The sequence below is a fragment of the Rhinoderma darwinii genome, chromosome 1 (assembly GCF_050947455.1).
Source record: "Rhinoderma darwinii isolate aRhiDar2 chromosome 1, aRhiDar2.hap1, whole genome shotgun sequence".
Taxonomy (NCBI): Eukaryota; Metazoa; Chordata; class Amphibia; order Anura; family Rhinodermatidae; genus Rhinoderma; species Rhinoderma darwinii.
The window spans coordinates 136848936-136865763 of NC_134687.1; the positions used below are offsets into that span (position 1 = coordinate 136848936).

General features: G+C 39.5%; 1 protein-coding gene across 4 annotated transcripts in view; it reads left to right on the forward strand.

Annotated features, from left to right (window-relative positions):
- INPP4B (inositol polyphosphate-4-phosphatase type II B) overlaps positions 1-16828 on the forward strand; it is a 622734-nt gene that overhangs the window by 231307 nt on the left and 374599 nt on the right. The gene's annotated exons all lie outside the window — the stretch shown is intronic.

The following is a 16828-nucleotide window of genomic DNA, read 5'->3' on the forward strand; positions in this document are numbered from 1 at the left end:
AAAGTGTGGCAAAAAACGCCTGTGGTGCAAAACCACTTAATAAAAATCCGGAGCTGATTCTTCCAGGCAGAATTTTCTGCCTGCATAAAACTCTGTGTGAGCAGGGCCTTAGTCCTATTCACTTAGCCCATGCATGTGGCCCAAACAAGTCATGTAACCCCGTTGCTAACTGAATTCTAGGGGTCCCATGATGTGCATGTGTGCGTGTTTTTTGGGCACTGGGTCACATAACTTACGCCATGTTTAGTTGTATTAGGTTAGCCTGTGGATACATTACATAGAACTAATCTGTGGACAGTAACATTTTACTGCCACAGGGGCCTCATGCGCTATAATAAATGTATGTGAGAAGAATTTCTAATACATGTATAATAGAAAACTGTATGATTTCCTATTCTACAAATACATAAACAATCACATAAAAACTGGACAACCCCTTTAAGCAATCACAAGCATGAATATTGTTTCTTTCAACAAGACGCCGGGGCAATTTGCTATATGCTTCCCTGTACCAAGTTCATGTAGCATTCGCAGAAGAATGTACGGTGATCGAAGGGTTGTGGAGTATTCTCTAGTTAAGATTTATGAAACAAATTCTCAAACAGTGCCCGTACTGAAACACCAAATTGAAATTCGTGACTGGCATATCAAACATTGTGTTGCAGAATGTGTTCCTGAACAGAGGGCACAACTTTGCATAGCCGCTGGCAGAAACCCCTTCCAGCATTTACGTCATTCTCCCATTATTCATAATCTTGTACGAACCACACAAACAGGGTTCTATTTTTCATGGCCCACCCTGTACCATTCTAATACGGAATATTCTGGGATTAATGTATTTAAAAGTGATTGTTTAAACATTAATAGGAAGGGTAATGAGTCTGTCCATATTAAATCAATAATTTAGCCGGTATTTTCTCTTTCGCAGCACAACATCATTATCTAGTATTAAATGACAGCCAACTGACCTCCAGCAGATGTTTCAGAATCTAATTATATGCAGCAGACTTCGTTAATAAAATTATCAATTTGTTTCTAATTAATCTTTAATATGACTATTCTAAATGAGGAATCCATGATACTAAAGTATTCCCAGTTTACCAGAAATCTTACATGCAATGTTATATTAAGGCTGGAACTGATATATGATGGTAGAAGAGGTACAGGATCCACCAAGTAATATATATCCACAGAAAAGTTCAAGTTTGGAATGAAAAGTTCCAGTTAGGGACTCGCAAGTGTGGGGATCCGTGACGAGGATTGCGAGCTTGCGTTCTTTTGGCCAAAATTACAACCAATACCCCATGTATTATCCATGTTTACTTGTATTATATTTACTACTTTTCGGACGCAGCCAGGTCTTCAAAGCTGGGAGAGCATGGTGTGTTGCGGTCTGGCATAGCAAGCAGGGCAGCCCGCTCTATGTACTATCATGGCGTTACAAATAGGCTGCTACCAGGCTATATAGGCTGTGCCTCATGATTTACGCATTAGCCCTCCATGTTTTACACACTGCACCCACACTTCACGCATCACTCACGTTCCTGACCCTTTTAGTACTGCCCCCTATATTTTACACTTTATTCACCACTCACTATACTCAGTACTGCCCCCTATATTTCACACATATTATTACTACTTGCACATTATACACTATTCATTTACTTTTTACTACATATCCCATGCACCACACGCCACTCCCCTCAAGGCTAGTGGGAGTGGCTATTATTATTTAAACACACCTGTGCACTTTCCTTCTGCAGCATTTTTGACCTGGCTGCGTCCCTGTTGGGATTATACCTGCCCAATTTGTGAGTATGGCCATTTTTTGTGTTTTTAATCAAGTAATATATATGCATAAAGTTTCTTTACATTTATACACCGATCAGCCTTAACATTAAAACCACTTACTGGTGAAGGGAATAACATTGACTATCTCAATACAATGGCACCTGTCAATGGGGTGGGATATATTAGGCAGCAAGTGAACAGTCAGTTCTTGACGTTGATGTGTTGGAAGCAGGAGAAATTGGCAAGTGCAAGGATTTGAGCGACGTCGAAGATCCAAATTGTGATCGCTAGACAACTGGCTCAGAGCATCTCCAAAATGGCAGGGCTTGTGGGGTGTTCCCAGTATGCAGTGCTTAGTGCCTACCAAAAGTGGTCCAAGGAAGGACAACTGGGGAACCAGCAAAAGGGCACCGAAGGCTTCTTAAAAATCTAAAAAGGGGTTGTCTTCATTAATCCACAGGATATGTCATAAATGTCAGATAGATGCTGGTCTCATCTCTGGGACCTGCACCTATCTCTACAGGGTGGGCCATTTATATGGATACACCTAAATAAAATGGGAATGGTTGGTGATATTAACTTCCTGTTTGTGGCACATTAGTATATGGGAGGGGGGAAACTTTTCAAGCTGGGTGTTGACCATGGCGGCCATTTTGAAGTCGGCCATTTTGTATCCAACTTTAGTTTTTTCAATGGGAAGAGGGTCATGTGACACATCAAACTTATCGAGAATTTCACAAGAAAAACAATGGTGTGCTTGGTTTTAACGTTACTTTATTCTTTCATGAGTTATTTACAAGTTTCTGACCACTTATAAAATGTGTTCAAAGTGCTGCCCATTGTGTTGGATTGTCAATGCAACCCTCTTTTCCCACCCTTCACACACTGATAGCAACACCGCAGAAGAAATGCCTCCCGATCTGATCCCCTTAGACTTTTATCTTTGGGGTCATCTGAAGGCAATTGTCTATGCTGTGAAGATACGAGATGTGCAGCAACTGAAACTACGGATACTGGAAGCCTGTGCTAGCATTTCTTCTGCGGTGTTGCTATCAGTGAAGAGAATAAAGTAACGTTAAAACCAAGCACACCATTGTTTTTCTTGTAAAATTCTCGATAAGTTTGATGTCACATGACCCTCTTCCCATTGAAAAAACTAAAGTTGGATACAAAATGGCCGACTTCAAAATGGCCGCCATGGTCAACACCCAGCTTGAAAAGTTTCCCCCCTCCCATATATTAATGTGCCACAAACAGGAAGTTAATATCACCAACCATTCCCATTTTATTTAGGTGTATCCATATAAATGGCCGACCCTGTAGAATGGGGCCCCCTAAACTCCGTTCTAGCTTTTTGTGCTTACGCTGATTCCGGCCACTTCCTGATTACATGGTCGGGAGTTACGGAAACAGCGTAACTCGCTGAGCTACGCTGTTTCCGTAACTACCATTCAGTTCTATAGGGCTTACGGAAACTACGTAGCTTAGCGAGCTATGTGATTTTCTCCTCCATGGTCGGAAATCAGCAAAGAGGTAGAACAGGGGCCCAGAGATAGGTGCGGGTTCCAGAGGTGGCAGCATATGGGGTAACGCACTAGTAAGAATGGAGCCTAAGGATATGTTCACATGGAAGAATTTTGCAGCGGATTCGGCCGCAAAATTCTGCTTCCCATTCATTTCAATGGGAGCTGGAAGCTTCTTTTTCCCGCAAGCTGATTACTTCAGCTAGCAGGAAAAAGAAATGTCCTTGTCATTCTTTGGGCCCGCACAAACCTCCCATTGATATCAATGGATGGGAGGAATCTTCCTGACACCGGTAGAAATAGTTCCGCGGCGAGACCCACCATGCATAATCCACCGTTTGAACTAGCCCTAATGCTGGCAGACGTGTTAAAGGAGTTGTCAAACAACTGCATAACTTGCTTTTCGATGCATAAATTATTTTATGCTGAAAACATCTATTCCCTGTGAAGTAATTCAACACCTTTAGGCCAGACACAAATTTGATGCAGTTTTTAGTTCAGTTTTTGGCTCAGTTTTTTTCCAGCCAAAGCTAGAAGTTGATCCAAAAGGAAGGAGAAGTATAAAGAAAAGACTGATGTATCTCCTTTCTTTTGTGTTCACTCCTGTGTTTGGCTAAAAGAAACAAACTGAGCTGAAAACAGCTTCAAAACTGTCTGACTTTATAAACAGTAGGTTTAATTAGAATGCCTTTAGTATTTCCTGTCCCTAGATGAAATCCACAGCAGTCCACGGTAAATTGAGATCTACAACATTAGTTCCTTCGGCGGATTCTTTGCTTCCAAACCTGTGGCATAAAAATACCCTAATTTGGAATCCCGTCTTACACCATAGTGAAGAAAGGTGCATGGAAATCAAAGGTGTATTACCATCTTAGACGTTTATGGCATGTCCTCATGATATGCCATAAATGTCTGATAGATGCAGTTCCCAGCTCTGGGACCCACACCTATATCAAGAATGGGGGTCACCCGACTCCCCTTTTATCTGGTGCGGCGGTCGCTGCCTGCAGATTCCAGACGGGGACGAGTGGAAAGAGGGCCTTGCATGCGCGCAGCTCTCCCCATTCTACTCTATGGGAGATACCATTGAGCAGAATTGAGAGAGCTGTGCACATATGGGGCAGTCTCTCCAGCCGACTGGAATCTGTAGCCATTCTCTGTATTGATGCGGGTTCCAAAGTTGAGACCTGCATCTATCAGTCAACATGGCATATTCTGTGGAGGCTCTGACGACACTGGAGTGTGCTTTGGCAAAGACGGACCCCCCCCCCCCCACATCCTGCAATCCTTCTCCTCTCCTCTGCAACTAGGGACGGCCAATGCTTGACAACAGGGGGTGGAGAGCAGATTACACGAAGGGAGACACCTAGTGGCAGTAACTTAACATAAAATTCCCATGGATAAAACGACTAAATTTTAACAGTAAGTAAATTACAAGGTTGATCTACATCAATTATACTATTAGATTAGCATAAGTTGCTTAAAAATGTAGTGTCCATTTAATGGATTAAACAACCTACCAAAACCATTGAGGTCATGTGAAAATATTACCATCTCAACCAACTGGTGCCACAGACCTAGAAAACATGAAATAAAATAATAAAGAATATGAATATTTTGCAAGGTCCAAGGAAAGTCAGACAATCTGTACAGTAATATATTTTCACATGACTTTTTTGAAGAATGTTTTCTTAATACAAGAAAAGAACATGAGAGAAATAGATTAGAGTCTACCATTTTACAAATGTCACAAAAAGTATAAAGAAAAACATTGATCTGTCTGCCAAAATTTCGGAAACTTTGACAAGTGTTAATTGCTACTTTGAGTTGTTTGACCTCAGCATTAACCGTTATCTATAAATCTGCTGTGTGTGAATTAGGTATTCTCGGGTACATGACCATATTTCTGCCTTATTCATTAGGAAGGTTTAATAGTTTCCCTCTAAAACTAAGATCTTGTTATAGCTATTCAGCTCTGCTGTTACCAGAGCATAGGGAGCAGTAATTCTTTAATAAACCATCATTACCAAATGTGCTTCGTTTAGGTCATATAAGCGCACTAACCATCTCCTGTCTATGGCCTCCTTCTCTCTGACAACAGGATATATTTTCTGATAGTATATGGCTGAGCTGCTGAATACAGACTGCCATACATTTGTCTATTGCCATAGAAGGGAGCTCAGTAGTAGACGTTTTGAAATTCCACAGGAGGAAGGTGAGTGCAGTAAAATATAACCCTACTGTGCTAATGGGGTATTCCCCCCCCCCCCCCCAATATCATGTATTGGAAAATCTCAACTTAAAGGGGTTGTTTGAGATTAGAAACAAGGGACAAGCATCAGTCTTGTCCATGGGCTTTTTCCTACTCACTTGAATGGGACTGGGCTGCAATACTAGACACAGCACATAGACAAGTGGAGCCGTTTCTGAGAAAACTCCTTTATAAAACTATCTACTGAATGCTTCCAAAAAGGTTGATGCAAAGTGCATTAAATAAATAAATAAATATATAAAATATATGCCAAGTAGGTACCACATTTTCAGCCCTTTACAGCATTGAAGGGAAGGTATTACCGCAAGCATAGGCAGAAGACCTGCACAAAGAAGCTGAATTTGAATGCCAAATACATTTTGATGTAATAATAAGAGAGTTCTGTCACCTGAATATGCAGCCAAATTTAAGGGCAGTATATTAAATGGCGCAGGCAGATAAACTGCAGGTGTCAATACCTGGTGAGAGGGTGGAGGTGGAGAAAGCAATCCCCTCATGAATACACCACACCAATAACTATGAGTCCGCTGTGTTTTTTTCTTTGCTTTTAGTCAAATGGCACAATACTTTTTGTGCGATTTGGGTTAATTGTTTAAAGCATATCTGTCACCATAGGGACAGGTCCTTTGAAGGGGTCCTGTCCGTTTCTGAAAATATATGCACAAATTGACAACTGGGGGTTACGTTTGCTTTGTGAATGAGTCATGTCCTTATACTGTCTAACATTATATAATCAGTGCTGACAGTGCCAGGCTGAGTAGGGATACAGCAAGGGGAAGGGTAATGTACAGTTGTCAATTTAATCATACTTTTCCAGGAAGAATAACTGAGGAACATCACAATGCAGGTTTCTAAGAAAAGGTGCTAGAGCATTGTCATTTCATGTGGAATATACGCTTTTACTGAGACAGACCCATCAGGAGAGCTGACGGGTACTCTTTGAGATATATTTTGTTATTTGTATGGTCATTTTATCATCCTAACACTGCATTTATACATTATCTGTACATATAGCGTGTATATATATATATATTTTATATATATATATATATATATATATATATATATATATACATATGTGTGTGTGTAGCAGAGCTAAGTTTGCCATTTGGCATAACACTGGGCGATTCAACAGGGTCATATTTGTGTGTAGTATTGGTGGTTAATTGTGTAATTGAGTACACAATCCAGTAAGCTACGAAACACAGCACCCTCCATCTTCATCTGTGATCAGCGCTCCTCTTTAGACGCTCTGTCACCACATTATAAGTGTCCTATTTTCTACATAAGGAGATCGGCACTGTAATGTAGGTGACAGTAATGCTTTTTTATTTAAAAAAACGATCTGTTTTCACCACTTTATTAGCGATTTAGATTTATGCTAATGAGCTTTCTTAATGCCCAAGTGGGCGTGTTTTTACTTTAGACCAAGTGGGCGTTGTACAGGGGAGTGTATGACGCCGACCAATCAGAGTCATGCACTCCTCTCCATTCATTTAGTCAGCGCATAGGGATCCTTTTGGATAGCTATGTGCTGTCTTATACGAACACATTAACAATACTGAAGTGTTTAGACAGTGAATAGACATTCCACGGGATGTATATTCACAATCTCTGCACTTCGTTACTGTTTCTGTGGTAGTTACAGCAGAGGAAGCGTAATCTCGCGAGATTACGCTGTAGATGACAGGTTACAACGAGATTACGCTTCCTCTGCTGTAACTACCACAGACACAGTAACGAAGTGCACAGATTGTGAATAGACATCCCGTGGAATGTCTATTCACTGTCTAAACACTTCAGTATTGTTAATGTGTTAGTATAAGACAGCACATAGCGATCTAAAAGGATCCCTATGCGCTGACTAAATGAATGGAGAGGAGTGCATGACGCTGATTGGTCAGCCTCATACACTCCTCTGTACAACGCCCACTTGGTCTAAAGTAAAAACACGCCCACTTGGACATTAAGCAACTCATTAGCATAAATCTAAAATCGCTAATAAAGTTGTGAAAACAAATCGTTTTTTTAAATAAAAAGCATTACTGTCACCTACATTACAGCGCCGATCTCCTTATGTAGGAGACAGGGCACTTATAATGTGGTGACAGAGCCTCTTTAAGTCACATTCTTAGCTGTTCTATTCAAGCCATCTTTAGCCTTTGAAGGAGTCCTGATCCCAGTCGAATATGCAGGGTGCTCAGCTGAGCGCTTCTGCCCCTTTGTTTCAGTGACTATGAGGGTCTCAGCACCCGGAACGCCACCAATTAAAACTTCTGATATGTCTCTGACATATCAAAAGTTTTTTAAAAGTGCAGGCACTTTTAATTCGTATTTCTACCTTTCTTTGTGAAATACCAGACTAGTAGTAAAGCTAGACAACAATAAAACCTAGTACGCTATGATAGCTCCACAGACCAAGACTTTCTACTCTTTGTTATAGCAACAATGGCTCTTATGAAAAAAAAACTTAAAAAAAAAAATTTAGCTGGACTCATAAAGGCAAATCATCTTTATTTTTCAAAGACATAATTATATGTTTTGCCTCATGAATAAAATGATAGATGCAATTTTTCAGTGAGAAAAGGTCCTGCAAGATACATTTAGGTTCATTGGAGTCAATATTAAAATATTTTTCATTTTTCACGGATTGAGTTATATATATTAAAACATGTGTAACAATATTAGATAAAGGCAACAAAAATCATCTAAAAAGCTGCTAAAAATAGATGAGGTTTAAAGGAAAAAAAATCCTCCGCACTGAGAAATGTTAGACCTACTTTATTGTGGTCTGCAGAAATGTACATGATGTACCATCTTTTGTTAATAGAATAATGATATATTCATAAATGGTAATGGGATTTTACTTGAGATGCAGACATTTCGTTCTGTACATGGTTTTGTCTATAACATAATTGGCTACAATTTGCAAAGTCCCAAGTTAGTGAATTACATATATTCAGGGGCAACGTATAGTGAGAAAGCATTGTAGGTTCACCTCAGGGAATTGCAATAACCCGCATGAATATGTATATCAGGAATTTCTGATTATGCCGTTTAAAGACAGGAAAAGTTGTTCTTTGCCTCTTTGAATAGCATTAGCCAACGCTTGCAATAGTATATACACTATGTACTTTCATTGTATCCAGAGTAACTGGCTAGAAGAACTGTGTATAACAAGAGGGTCATATAAAGTCAATCTACGCTGCGTTCCTCCCTCTTATCACTTTAAATGGGCCGAAATGCTCTAAAATCACATCAAACCTACAATAAAACTAGCTATGTCTTCTCTAAATGCCCAAAAAAATATGAAAGATTCCAAACGTACCACAAGATCAGATGGCAAGTATAACTTTTTAGAAGTAAGAACGGACACAAACGTATAAAAAAATATGACGTATACTACAAAAAAAATTAAGCGTATGTTACAAATGCATACGTTTTTGGAACTTTAAAAACCTATACGTCGTAATATGCCACAAATGTGTGCACAAAACGAGATGTGAACTTCGCCTAGCACAGTTTTTCAGCTGGAATCATTCTATAAAAAATACTCATTTATCTGGATATTGCTATTACACACTTGTTATGGCACCCCTGATGTTCTTTTGATTCCCTCCTCAGAACATTCACCTATTATGATCAGTGCTGGTGAGAATAAGCCACCAAATCTTACTGGCTGGCCTGCACAATTGCAGAAGTCACTTAGCCCCCCATGTGCTACTGGATCCAGGCTGTAGGACTGAGCTACTGAGCCAAAACAAGTGTGTAACAGAAATATCTTGACAGGAGTATTTTTTTTTTTAAAATAATTCCAATTGAAACATGTTTATTTTGAGTGATCTAACAGAGAAAAAATATATTTAATCGTAGGATAACCCCTTTCACATTCCTTAAAGTGAATATTCACCTTTTTTTACAATGTGGTCTTTAGGTGCAAAATTATGTCTTGTTTAATTTTTTAATATACCTTTCTAGCGGATGGAATTTTTCCTGATACAGGGCTCCAAATATTCTGCATAGGCATAAATTTGAAGCATCAAATTTTGAATGCCTGCAACCACTGCTAGAGGGAGTGTAGGAGCTTATTGCATACTGCTTCGTTATTGAATGTGTAAACAGTAAGCTCACTTTCTCCCTCTGGTGGTGGCCAGAATGTTATCTTTTAAATCCATGTCTATATAGTAGATATAGTAGATTTGTCAGAAAAAACAAAGCTCCGACCGCCATAAACACATATTGAAAAATTAATCGGCGCAGAATTTTTAACCTATTTAGAAAAACAATATGATATTCAAGAGAGGTCATCCACTTTAATTGTACTATATGTAACATTAGTTATTTGTCTCAAAATCTGTAATGGCAGGTTATTGTCAATTGTAAACCTCTAATAAATAATAGAGTTAACAGCTCAATATTTTAATAATTTATATTTAATGGTATATTAATGTATGTAACAAAAAAAAAAAAGATACATTCTCTATAGGGCTGGACGATTATGACCTAAATCAAAATCACGATTAATTGAACATCTAACCTCGATTACGATTAATGAACAATTATTTAGGCCACACCCCTTTTTGCATGCTACGCCATTTAATTAATATTTATCCCCTGAACCTGCTGTATACTACTGTATATAATATACTCCGACATTGCCCCCCACACAAAATATTGCCCCATAGTGCTCCCCACACAGTATAATGCCCCTATAACTGCCCCCATAGCTGCCTCCATGCTGTATAATGCCCACATTGCCCCAATAGTGCCTAATAAAAATAATAATATACATACTCACCCGATCCAACGACGAGTGGAGGAGATCTCTCTGCTCCTCCGGTCTGTGCAGCTCGGTGCAGACCGGCGCGATGATGTCACTGCCTCGTGTCAGGCGATACATAGTGCATGGTAGAGCAGGGACATTACGGCCCACAGCTCTACCATTGGATTCAACTGTATCTGCGTCCTGAAGATGTAGATACAGTTTAAACCAAGAAAAATAATTGAAAAAAATAAATAAAATGCGCAAGGTGACGTTGATCTAATTGTGCTGAATTTCGGTTTCATTTTTTTTTTTTTTTTTCGATTTAATTGTCCAGCCGTAATTTTCTCTTTTTCTTAAGTTTCAAACTGAAGCTTTTTTGCCATATAACACGTTCGAGAGAGCCATTTACTCCCACCCTTTTTACCCAGGTTCCTTGAAGGCATATTCCCCTTCTTCTCATGGCATGGTGTGCTGATTTAATAGAGCAGGAATTGATATCTGATTTCTTAATACATGACAGTTCTCGGTACGTCAGCTGAAGTTGACATTGAAGAATCGTGTAACAATGTAAACTCTCATTTAAAATACTTCAAGCTTTTATCCTGAAGGCATCTTGTCATAGAAATCCCCATGGTTAAATAAATGTGTGGCGATGAAAGATCACCGCAGAGGTACGGGAGATTCAGGATTCACTATAGAATGAAAGAGGCAATTAAGCAATAAAGAACGTTGCGTTATACCCTGCACTAAACAGACAACAAATCTGTGCTGCTTGTTGAAAACTGAGCTGATATCTTTGAAAGGGCAACAATATAATAATACAATGCTATTTTACTAATAGGTGACCATTGCTTTAACTATATTCTCTTCAGTTTTATTGTATGCATAGGCAGGGTATGTAGTATTTACATGGTCCACTGACTAAAGGCTGGTTTACCCGGGCAGATTTCTACCCATAACGATTGCCAATCCATTTGTTATGTCGTCGATTATCGCTCGTTATGGGCAGAAATCTTTTACAGGAGCCGAGGCTTTCTGTATAGGGACGAACAATTGTTAATACGATCATTTGGTACCCATCTGTTTGCATTATTATCGGCAGCACATCCCCTGTTTACATAGGGAGATGTGCCACCGACAAAGATGACTTTATGGCCTGTATAAACTGTGTGATCAGCCGACGAAAGAGTGTTTGCTTGTTTGTTGGCTGATCACTGTCCTATTTACATGAGCCAATAATCGGGCATTAATCAGCCAGTTTCACCGTCTCCGAAGCGATGTGTTAAAATGAGCCTTATCAGGGTGAAATCACACGTGGCAGATTTTGGTGCAGAAATTTCTGCAACTAAAAATCAGTTCCATTCATCTGATTAGGGTTGTTTCTGCAGCAAGCATGTGGATTTCTGCAAGCCCTATTCAGATGAATGGGATAGTTGCAGAAAATTCTGCAACAATTTTAATGAGTGTGAATATACCCTAAGGCTGCTCAGCCCTTGTCAACACCGATAATGTGTACCTTTGAGTGATAGGTGTCAGACTATTACATGGTGGATTAAATCAATTTCACCATATAAATTTTTTGTCTTGCCAAGACAATCCTGTTTTAAAACTTCTATGTGATCAGCTTTTATCACCTAGGGTAGCAACGTCTGGCTACTTATTTACCCAACAAGGGCTTCTGCAGGGGAAATCCAGCATTACATGGCAGCCATTTAAATGTCCGCCAAATCACTCTCCATTAAAGTTATTGGGAGGTACAGAAACTGCGTTCCACCCAGCAGTTGAGTCCGCATGGTTTTAATTTGCACATCTAAATACTAAAAGAATCCTCATAAAGATTTAAAAGCCATTGGTATAAAATCTATCTATCCAAAATGATTATTTGTATGTTGTTTGTGATCCCTGGACATGTGAATAATGTCATGTCTGAAAGGGGAACAACTTTACTGTTCAATTTATTAAACAGCTTAAAGTGTAGCTAAACGTTTGACAAACTTCTGACACGTCATAGTGACATGTCAGAAGTTTGGATTGGTGGGGGTCCGAGCACTGAGACCCCCACCAATCGCTAGAACGAAGCAGCTGACGTGCTCGTGTGAGTCTTTAGCCGCTTCATGTCTGCTCGGCTTTTTCCGGAAAGCCGATGTATCGGAGTACGGGCTCATAGACTTTCTATTGAGTCCGTACTCCGATACAGTTATTTCAGGAAAAAGCCAAACAGACACGAAGCGGCTGAGCGCTCACATGAGCGCTTCAGTTGCTTCGTTCTAGCGATTGCTGGAGGTCTCAGTGCTCGGACCACCACCAATCCAAACTTCTGACATGTCACTATGACATGTCAGAAGTTTGTCAAACGTTTAGCTAAACTTTAAGTGCAGTTGCACCCGACCGAGTGCCACTAGGGCCGTTTTTCATGGCACCCGATAGTTTTCACGGACCCATTCACTTTAGCGGGTGTATCGGGTCAGTGGAATCTGACTCAATTCCCCGATCTGTGGAAAGATGGGTCATGTCCTATCTTTCCACGGATCACTGGCGGGACTCGGCCGGCATACAACGGTCGTGTGCATTAGGCGTAAAGCAGCTATTATAGTTTCCTGGTGTAAATCTATGCTTCACTCTACAGGGTGGGCCATTTATATGGATACACCTAAATAAAATGGGAATGGTTGCTGATATTAACTTCCTGTTTGTGGCACATTAGTATATGGGAGGGGGGAAACTTTTCAAGCTGGGTGTTGACCATGGCGGCCATTTTGAAGTCGGCCATTTTGTATCCAACTTTAGTTTTTTCAATGGGAAGAGGGTCATGTGAGACATCAAACTTATCGAGAATTTCACAAGAAAAACAATGGTGTGCTTGGTTTTAACGTTACTTTATTCTTTCATGAGTTATTTACAAGCTTCTCTTTGTTTACAGCCATTGACATGTCACATTCCTGGATGAACAGTTTCCTGGAAAGTGGATTGGTCATCGTGGGCTAGTTGAATGGCCCCCTAGGTCTCCCGATCTGACCCCCTTAGACTTTTATCTTTGGGGTCATTTGAAGGCAATTGTCTATGCTGTGAAGATACGAAATGTGCAGCAACTGAAACTACGGATACTGGAAGCCTGTGCTAGCATTTCTTCTGCGGTGTTGCTATCAGTGTGTGAAGAGTGGGAGAAGAGGGTTGCATTGACAATCCAACACAACGGGCAGCACTTTGAACACATTTTATAAGTGGTCAGAAACTTGTAAATAACTAATGAAAGAATAAAGTAACGTTAAAACCAAGCACACCATTGTTTTTCTTGTGAAATTCTCGATAAGTTTGATGTGTCACATGACCCTCTTCCCATTGAAAAAACTAAAGTTGGATACAAAATGGCCGACTTCAAAATGGCCGCCATGGTCAACACCCAGCTTGAAAAGTTTCCCCCCTCCCATATACTAATGTGCCACAAACAGGAAGTTAATATCGGCAACCATTCCCATTTTATTTAGGTGTATCCATATAAATGGCCCACCCTGTAGACTAAACACAGGAGGCGGCATACTCCGAGGCTCCCTTCTCTGGCGATACATTTCACAGTTCATGCAGCATGACAGATCCCTAACACTTGTTTATGTTCTTTACTTGCTATAGCCTAGTTTCTTTTTTTATTTCCATCCATGCATGTGAGTGAATACAGCTGGATTGAACATCTTCTTTTTACCAAAATACTGTGTTTTTCTCAGCTTTTTTCAGTTTAATTTTATGAAAATGGACAGCTTTTTATTATGAGCCTAAAAACAGTTGTCAGGTGTGTGTTTATTAAATATATTGGTTGATGATTCTACATTTCACTAATCTAGTATCATAAATTAGCTTTTGTAGTAATTTGAGTTATTTCATGTTTTCTCCATTCATATACATAGCTTCTTTAAAATTTCTGCAGGTTGCCCTTGGAAACTGACAACAGTTTAGCTCCACTCTGCTAGCAGACACCTGACTGAACAGGTTAACTGTGTAACTGCTAACTAAGTTCCCACAACACATAACTCTCCGGTAACAGAAACCAGCGAAATTCTGATTATCGGTGGGCAGATGAAAGCCTCTTGTCGTTCTAAATCAATTCAAGAAAATTGTAGATTAAAAGTGTTTATGGAATTTTTTGTATTTACATTGCTTATATAGTGTTGACATGTTCTGCTGTGTTGTACAGAGATTGTCACCATACGTAGTTGAATGTTGTAAATTGTCATTGAAAAGTATACTTTATTTTTAAAACATTTATCAAAAGTGGCGTCATTTTAGCAAATTTATAAGTTAATGCTAGATAAATTTATTGACATGTTGTGACAAATGTATGACAGTATTTGCCTCCTTTGATGAATCTGTCACAACATACAGTACATTGTCATTAACTTTCACACTGACTAACATTGCTGCACTTTCTCTGGCCAGGGTCTGTGTAAAGTAGAAATGCAATGGGTTTGCTACATCGATTTGCTACTTTTTTTTAAGTTGCAATTTATATGTGTCTAGATCCTGGCCAAGCAGTAACCGACACCAGTTTTCACTCCACTTTTACAAACTACTGTGCATGTCGCAAATGGCTCTAAATTTTGGCTCATAAATAAGTATGTCGCAATGCAGAAAAGACCGTGTTTTAGGGTAGGGACATACACAGCGTAAACACTGCAGATTTTCTGCAGCGGATTTCATTGCGGAAAATACGCAGCGCTTTACAGTAACAGCAGAGTGAATGAGATTTTAACAAATTTCATCCACACACATCAGCAATAAACCGCTGAGAAACCGTTCATGAATTGACCTACGGTGCTGTTTTTTAATCCGCAGCATGTCAATTTATATTGCGGAATCGCAGCTCTTCTGTTGCAGGTTTTCACTTTTGGATTCAAAGCGGGGATAAAACCCGCAAGAAATGGGCAAATTTGGGGATTTTTGCCGAGTAAAAGCTGCCATTCCGCTTCAAAACTCACAAATCGGGAAAAAGCTTTTTTTTTTTTTTTTAAATAATTAAAAAGTTCATGCTTACCCCCGGGCTTTGTCATAGCGACGCAATCCTCTGTTGTGCATGCAGCCTAGCCTCTTGGGATGATGTTTCATTCCAGGTGACTGCTGCAGCCAATCACAAGCTGCAGCGGTCACATTAACTACAGCGTCATCTCAGAAGGCCGAGCAGGTACTCAGAGCAGACGGGCGAATCGCTATGACAACAGAGAGCGGGGCAAGTGTCAACTTTTTTTCTATCAGTAGTTCCGCAGTGAAGATGCTGCTCGAATTTGGTGTTATTCTCGGGCGTAATTCCCTGCGGATTCCAGAACGGAAACACTTTGTACTTTTACGCAGCCTATTCACCCTGTGTGCACTTACCCTTTAAAGTGCAAATACCCAAAAAAGGTGCAAATACATTGATAAATGTGGGCCATAGTGTTAAATGAGCATGGTGTAGATCCTGGAATACTGGTATAGTAGCAGATTCCCCTGTACACAGCTGCTGTGATACAGTACATTGCTCTGCCTGCATGAGAGATATTATTATGGCCATACGTTTTCTGCTTAATCTAAATGTTCTTGATGTGCTAGTTCCTTTTATTAAGAAATGCAGAATTATTAGAAAGAAAATAAAGAAGAAACTAAAGGAATGGAAATAAGAAAATTGTGATGTCTTGTAGGATACGGACTCAAGATGAAGGAGCGACTGTTAGTTCATAGATACAACAGTTGTGTCTATGAACTATCAGAGATCAATAATAGATGAAGGACTCGATTATGTATTATTGCCTATATGTTAGTGTATGCGCTTTCAAGGTGAAATCCGTATCATTGTAAGGAACCGAACACAGATTGCAAGGTTGACTCCATGTCTGCCTTGAAGGAATTCATGATAAACTACGGTCCATGCTAAATTAACTTTTGCTTTTACATCACTCTGAAATACATCATCACGATTGTTATATGTTGATGACCTATCTTTGCCAGATGAATGGTACCAATGACTTATGCAGGACTTGAACCTGTTGTGACCTTTAACAGATTCAAATGTCACAAGCGCAGGCTCCATCTGGCCATAGTTGCATTTCCAGCCAAGTTTTATAATGAGGATTAATTGGTATGTGACTGTGATAAATTCACGGCTGCCTCTAATGCATTTCCTTGAATAAATATGTTTCTTTTGCTTCAAAATGTTGTGTTTTTGATCTTTACTTGCTAAAAGTGTTTTGCTTAACAGACTCTTTATATACATTTTCACTTGTTTTAATTTGTCATAAGTGTATGGTATATGACAACTGAGATTAAAATACTTTAAATTATATTTAAGGGATCAATGATCTTCTCCTATTTTTTTCAATGTGGCTGAACGGCAATACTTGACACAGCCCATGGACAAGCAGCAGATTTTTTTTCTAATCTCATATAACATTTAATATCTAGCAGTAGGGTTTCCAAGTCCATGTTGGTAGATATTTGTGGACTCCAAAATAGATG